This window comes from Aedes aegypti, chromosome 2 (assembly GCF_002204515.2).
Source record: "Aedes aegypti strain LVP_AGWG chromosome 2, AaegL5.0 Primary Assembly, whole genome shotgun sequence".
Taxonomy (NCBI): Eukaryota; Metazoa; Arthropoda; class Insecta; order Diptera; family Culicidae; genus Aedes; species Aedes aegypti.
The window spans coordinates 155,399,402-155,407,305 of record NC_035108.1 but is presented as its reverse complement, the minus strand read 5'-3'; the positions used below and the strand labels follow the sequence as shown (position 1 = coordinate 155,407,305).

Below are 7,904 nucleotides of genomic sequence, written 5' to 3'. Positions count from 1 at the left end.
TTTGTTTAAGTCAAAAAAATTGTTATCATTTATTAGATTTTGTCACATTCCTTGGCTTAAACTTAGATAGGAGCAACCCCAGCGTTAAAACTAAAACCCCTCTGGAGTTTTTGTCGACTAAGCGAACGTCAAACATGATTAAAAGTGTCAAGGTTCATTAAAGGACCAAATTTTAAAATTAAAGTTTGAATATGATATATTCGTATTTTGAGCTAAAATAGTTGAAGTTATATGCCCTTTCGTGTTGTTAAATAAAAACAAGATTTCATTAAACGTTTTAGGACCTTTTTGTTGTACGATATAACTTTATCAGATAGTTTGGGGTGGGCTCCACACTTTGAGTGTACGCATAAGGTTGATCCGTTGCTGGCACTTCTGATGCAGATACTTGATGTGCTTTCCTCAGGTACATTTGGAGTCGAACTAGATCCCTAAATACAAATGTGAAAGGCCATGAGTGAGTTCCCTACTCATGAATTGATGCTCGATCTCTGCTGGGTCTCGCTTCCTTGAAAAAAAAAAAACAACTAACTCAGTTTTTTTTTTCGGGGAGAATTGTCTAAAGTTTCTTGCAGTGGTCTTTGCAGATCATCCGCCCCTAGTCTTGTTACAGAAACAACGGCATCATCTGCAAGCTGGCGAGCAGTTTTCCACGCGACAGTCATCAATTTTTCTGGCTTAGAAATTGTTAAACGGAGGCTTAAACATAATCCCTGAGGGAGGCCCATATAACTAATTCGTGAAGTTTTTGAGGTTCCGTGAGAAAATCTCATACGTTTCTCAGACAACAAGTTATGCAAGTAGTTGGATTGGGGCAACTTAAGAAGCTGCACGCTGACTGGCAGTGGAATATTCCACTGGTCAGATAAATGGTACAGTACCGTCCCTCTCTTCACATGCTTGAATTGAGCACGAACATTGGGGAAAGACCACACTCGTGGAGTTTGTCTGAAAGGATATCTACACATACTGAATGAAAAGCCCCTTTAAATATCCAAGAAGACTGAACCCATTTGATTCTCATTAACCGTTGAGGCGTTAAGGAAAAATACACATTAAGTAGGGCTATCAGGATATTGAATTGAGAAATATCCTGAAGAGCACTCATCAAATAAAATTCTACCGTTGGAATTACTTTGCGAATTATTCCATGAGCGACGGTTGGCATTAAAGACACCTTTTGACTTATTGCGAGTCAACTTCCGCAAGTCATTTTGAAGTAAATTAACTTGTTGCCCAGTGCATTGAAAAGGCATATAGGCAGTTTCAACAGAAACACCCAATTGAAACTTTGGTTTCATATGGCAAAAACAGTTGATGTTTCATACGCCTATGAATGATGATTGCAATTCAACCACATGCGCCATCAAGTCGATCATTACGATACACGCTAAGTCTGAACCAGAAGATTATAAAAATCGAATGTACATCGGATTTTTTCTCGCTAGAGATCAGTATTTGATCCATATTTTCATAATCGGAAGGTTTTGAAATATCATATTCGTTGATTTTCTTGTATCGACAAATCTATTCGATTATATATTGTAGAGCGGATTCGGAGAGCGCATTTTCCTCCAACCCAAAATATTAAAAATACATTTAAAAAATTATGAAACCATCCAGCTTCTTTTCACAGCAAAATAAACCGAAGAAGTTTTTTTGCTGTCCATGAGAACTCTGATATTTCTTGAAGTTCTGAAAGTTACAATAAATCGGTTCTCATATACTGCTTCAAGTCTTTTGGTTAAGGTTATTTACATCTTCAACAACCATTGATGAAACCCGATTTCCTGACAAAATTTTCCGAAATTTGTGTGAAAAAAGTTTTTCTATATGAACTTATAAGAATGTGTTTGATCAAAATATTTAAATAAGCATTGTCAAAAATTAGTCAGTGAAAATTCGGGTTTTCATGGAAAACATTCAAAACATTAGTTGACCAGTACTGAAATCCAGCTAAAAAAATACATATTTTAGATTTTGAATACAATTTACTTTTATTTTCACATGTTTTGACATTGATGATACTTCCAAAGTTATCTGTGATTAAAAAATGCTTAGATCTACGTTTTATTTCGTGAATTCATGTTTAAATTCATAAGAGCTGAAAAATGGATTGCATAACGCATACTATTTTTTTTAATCGTAAAGTTGTGTCTGCGTGGTTTAAAAATGAGCATGCTCAAAAATACAAAAAAAATAAAATAAAAATGTGAAGATGGGGAATTAATATTTTTTTGATGTGTAATCTTCTAATAAATTGAGTGTTTCCTTAAATTTTATTACTCGTTGTTTTCCATTTCTCCCATAGCTACTAATACCACAGACAAACAGACTGATGTTTAGTGAATAAACGAAAGTGGAAGAGACCTACTCAGAGATTTTTTTTCCAGGACGGTGTCCAAAAAAGATTACCACCGTTAGCTTTCGCCGGTCCAACGAAAAATCGAAGGCACGGGTCTTAACAAGGATCGTAAAGGGATCAATAGTAGAAAAATAGTACTGAAAAGCACTGAGAAGTACAGTTTTATTACTTTAGGTAGTTTTTAAAAACTTCCGAGAGCAGAAAGCGTTTGTATACGCACAGCACGAGGGTGCGATGCGCACTGTCGCTACGCCACTGATCTCGCCTTTCCTACGCGGTGCAGCACGTTTTGGTGTGGCACTATGGGCGGTTTCCATACAGACTGGCGGCCAAAAATATTTTTTCCATCTCATGTCGTATTTATGAGTTTAATGATACAAATTTGACGTTTTATTTTCAAAAACAAGTTTTCGAGACTAACTTTTGAATAGGACCTATAGCGAAATATTAAACTTTGTTACTTATAATGCATATAAGCCATTTATGCGATTAACGTTGTGCAAACCATTATAAATATTAGAACTTACATAGAAATGATGATTTGAATGATTTAGCGAAATTCAGTTATTTTCTAAACTTGTTTTTAGCTGTTTTCAATAGAAAATGGTTAAAAATATTGGAAAAATTCAAAAACCCTTAAATTAAAAAAGTGCAAATTTGTGCAGCTAAATTCTTTACGATCCTTTAGTTTACATCCCAAAGTGCCCTTGGAACTGAATTTAAGCCTGGGACAACTTGGGACAAAAAAGTACTCGATGTGAGAACTAAAAGCTTATTCGATTTTTTTAATTGCTTCATAAAAAAGACATCATAAAAGCCACTATTTTGAAGCTTTTTTTATTTGTTTTATTGTTTCTAGGAAGCCTTTTTTGTAAGCTTTCAAATGGTGTAAAAACATTTTACATAAGTATTATATAAAAAAAGTTATATTAATTTGAGTAAACCATAGTTTTTGTTAATAAAAACAAGTTTTTCTCCATAGGCTCAACTTTGGCACCTCATATCTGAGTGTGCAATGCAAATCATGCCCTAATATTTTAGGGATTTCTTAGCAGACATGTTTACAATGAAATGGCGAACAAGAATTGAAATTTGGGGCACATCACTTTTTTGATTATTGGCCACCTGATAAGCCATAGTGTGTGGTCGCGAGTCGTGTGCCTTTCGCACTATTTTTATTGTTGCTTCGGCTGATTGATGGTGTGAACGCACGTTTTGAGCGCTCTTGCACAGTTTGTAATAACCGCCGAACTGGTGTGGTGATCGATAGATTCTTACTACGGCAATAAAACTAGACCACGTTGCACGGCTTTCGGTTTCGGAAACCGGCGGTTGCGGTATTAGGGTAGGCTCGCCCGATTTCGCTATATTTGGTCCTGATCGGTTGGTGTTCTCGCGTTGGAATTCTAGACACGTTCTTACATTGGGAGTGCGGCTGGTAGAAGATCTACGCTCGCTGATTGTACCGTTGTGATCGTCCGTTCTGTAACGTATGTGATCTTGGTTGAAGTGAAGGCAAATCGGGGTGTGATTAAAAATAATTTAGTGCTATGGTGAAGTGTTTTGTAGGAGTTTGACCTCACATTGATGGACAACGTCGCTAGGGTTGCTCTAAATGAATAGGATGTGAAGTAAAAAGTCCAGATAGCTTTTCAACCGTGTTTCATTCAAGTGGAAGGAATAGAAAGCACGTGAAAGTAACCAAGCAGAAAGGAAACATAAAAAACTCCGCTGGGAAAAGAAGAGAGCAAAAATAATCGCTGAATCGATATTAGCAGTGCATTTAACGAAAATGTAGAAAAAAGGTAAGGTGAAACGAAAGTAAAGGGATGCTGCACATTCACAACACTAATGTAGCATGGGCACAGAAAAAGTAAACACAAAACATAAACACCGAAGTATGCAATGCAATGTGTGGCATGAGACTGTGTTGGTGTGTGTTGATGTTTGGATTCTTCATGGGAGTCACGTGACTTGAGCATATTCGTTGCAACGGAGATTCATTTTCGTGTCTGTGTGGTGGTCAAGTTATGCAAAAGATTATTCCGGTATGCTTCTATGTTGTTTTGGTTTAGCTCTCTCTTTGCCAGGGGGTTTGAAGAATTTATGGTTGCCATGCCAGTTTTCATATCTCGAAAAGTGTATTGCGCGAATGCATGAAACAAGTTTTGTATAATTGAAAGAATAATGTTTTGGCTAATCAAATTTTGACAAGAATGAAGTGCAAGGAAAATACAGTGAATATAAGGGCTCGCCAGTGAACGGAAAAACGTTTTTGTGACCATAGGAAAATGAACAATGCTCATTCAAAAACTGTTCCATAATAAATTAAGCTATTTATTATTAAATTTATATCACGTTCCATAAATAAACAAAATTGCTTCATAAATTACATCAGTGACACCGGTTAAAGCCCAACTGAAAATGGCACAAAAGTCAAAACTGAAAAAGCAGTTTTCTCCTTTTAAAACAAAAAATCGAAAAAAACACAATCTTCTTATGTGGCAAAAAAACATCTGTGTGTTTTTACTTTCTTCGTTTCGTCTATTTAAAAAAGAAAACTGCTTTTTCAGTTTTGACTTTTGCATCATTTTTACTGGGGCCTTAAACCATTTCCTAATTTAAGGTGAAAAGTTGTACCACAGTTGAAAAAAAAAACAAATTGCATCATCAATTTCATAAAATATCACCAAACATCAAAAATGCTTCTGAAAGGCTCAAGTTAAATTGGTGCAAATCTCAAAACTAAAAAATCAGTTCCCTCCAAAGTAAACGACAAATCAATAAAAGTAAAAACAAACAGCTATTTTATTTGCGAAGTAAAACAGCTGCGTGTTTTTACTTTTATTTTTATTTGTCGTTCATTTTGGTGAAAACTGTTTTTCAGTTTTAACATTTGCTTCATTTTCACATGGGCCTTAAATACAATCAATTGTTTACCATAAACTATACCATATATGCAACTGCTAAACTAATATCCTTTGTTCTTACACATGCAATTGTCATTTTTGTATTACAAAATCATCTCATATTGGTTTGTGTTAGGACCTTCAAATTAGGGATGCACAAATTCACAATTTTATTTGTTTCTTAAGTTAAGTCCCCCAAGGAATTTTGGAATATCTTCAAAACCAGATGACAAATGATCAACATCGACACAGATCCTAAAACTAGAAGAGTTTTTTGAGAACTTTTTAAAAAATGGTGCAAAAATATTGAAAAACAAAAAAGTTATAACGATTTGAATATTTATTTTGCGATAAAAAATGAAGCTGCCGGTAGAGGGGTTAATAATAGTGTAATTTGAATTTCGTTTAGATCAAATTAATATTAATTATGGAGCATTGCTACATAAACTATGGGTACATTTTTTGGTCGCTATGGGTCATACTTCTACATATATGGCAAATTGCGTAACGGGGAGGGGGAGTAGGATCAAGCGACTCATACACATTTTTTTCACACAAAAAGTTTTACAGAGGGGGAGGAGGAAGATCAAAACTTTTCAATTTCAGCGTTACGTATTAAATGGATGCTGCCAATGGTGTGTTTTAAAATAATTTTCAAATTTCACCTGTACATTTGAAGTTATTTATGAAGAAATTTAATTTGAGGGGCCCAAACACAAAAGTGTGTGACATTTTTACCAGCTTTGAGTAAGGTATACTAAACATTCTAGAGAGCTTTCAAACGATATTTTTGGGTGATTTTCCCATCCGACGGAAGAAAAAAAAAATAATAATTTGAAGCATGACTTGATTTTTTAGCTTCTGAGCAATTCTCGCTGAAACCAGGCCGCCATCGGCACACATCGTTAGAATACCACAATGTATTGTTTATACAGTCGACTCTCCACATCTCGATGTTCTACACCTCGATATCTCTCCCTAGGTCGATGATTTCATAAGTCCCTTCAGTCTGCATACATTTGACTCTCCCTATCTCGATATCCTCCATATCTCGATGTGTTTCTGTTGATTGTTTGTTCTCAATTTTCTCTCCGTATGTCGATATGACCAATATCGAAGGTTACTAGACCAATGTCTTGGGATTCAAAACAAATTAGGAACACAACATGACGTCTGTTTGTGTATTACTTTCTTGGCAACGGAGTGTTTTTGACGTAGAAGTACGTCTCTCTTCTCTATACAGGAGTGAAATTGGAATTTCAAAACCAAGAGCGTTACGTTGGCATGAAATATTTTAAACGTTTATAACTTTTCGCTGGCTTAACGAAATTTCTTGATTAGCATCTCAATCGAAAGCCAAGACATCAAAGCTTCATGTCGTTTACTTACTGAATCCCACATACCTGTCCAAATAGTTTAATAACTGTTTTAAAAGAGAACGTTGATTTCAAGCAAATCTATAAATAGGGGTGGCTAGAGAAAATTTGACGTCATTTGCTTTTCACTCTCCGATTGGCTCGCATCTCAGCAGGCGACAGATCGGCTTGTTCTGACCGGGCGTGCTTCTCAGGCACAGACATCGATAGCGAAGGACGCCCCCGTTTGTCTTGCTTCGCTCAAATCAAACTGTCGAGCGAGCGAGAGAAGATGCCGTCCGAAGATAAAGCCATCACCGCTGCCGCCGCCAAGAAGAAGAAGAGGAAGCAGTCCACAGGAGAAATTGCGGTCGAACTGTGAACACGGTCTGGCGAGTCATTCTCGCTTTGTGGTTCACCGCTTGTTTGCGTTCACCCAGCCATCGTCATCGCCGCCGCAAATTTCATCGGCCGAGGAGCTGTTGACTCGCGCTTCAAAATTTCGACTCGTGATGAAATCATCATTGGTGGTCAAGAAGCAATCCCGTTAGGAGCAAATACCAGAAGCCCCCTGAGTTTTGCTGGTCCGAGCAGTGTTATTTATCCGTAACAACATCGAAGCTAACAAAGCCATCGGTTCTTTTCAGAGCCATCAAATTTGTGGAAAAGAGTTAAAAGAGAAATATTTGCGACTTTATTTATAACTTCTAGTATTCCTAAATCAATTTCACGGCCTCATACAAAATTTCATTTGTCGTGAATAATTTATGACTCAACCATTTGAGATTGTACTCGCGGACGCTGCTGCAGTGCCGTCGGGGTGAGTGCACAACATTTCACAACGATTGCAAAATAGAGTGGCTTTTCCAACAGCGCCTTTTATGTTCCATATTTTATGGGAACACTTTGATTAGGAAAATTATCCCATGTGACAAAATTGCGACATATTTAGAATGCTTTTGAAAAGACATTCTCATTGAACAATTGTAATAATTTTGGCACCCATGGATCAGAAATTTACCGTCATAATAAAGAAAACTATTAATTATCAATAGCTCGTATTGAATATTTAGGGAATGCCAATCATTCCAACAATTCATGTTCGACCAATTTCTCACGTATTAGTATTCTCCGCAATTTTCAAATAATTCCAAGCAAAACACATTATTGGCACATACCCATTTCCCAGATTGGTCGATCAGAAAGCGAAGAGCACAAAAGGGAGGAGCATCATCTGCTATTCCAAGGTTATAAAACATGCTGCCTTCGTTGGAT

General features: G+C 36.5%; 1 protein-coding gene across 1 annotated transcript in view; it reads left to right on the top strand.

Annotated features, from left to right (window-relative positions):
- The first annotated feature begins 3,542 nt into the window (after positions 1-3,542).
- The window catches only part of LOC5569585 (anion exchange protein 3), a 212,460-nt gene continuing 208,098 nt past the window's right edge, over positions 3,543-7,904 (top strand). Inside the window, exon 1 of the mRNA XM_021842870.1 lies at positions 3,543-4,170. The gene's annotated coding sequence lies outside the window, so the exon portion shown is untranslated. The remainder of the gene's footprint in view (positions 4,171-7,904) is intronic.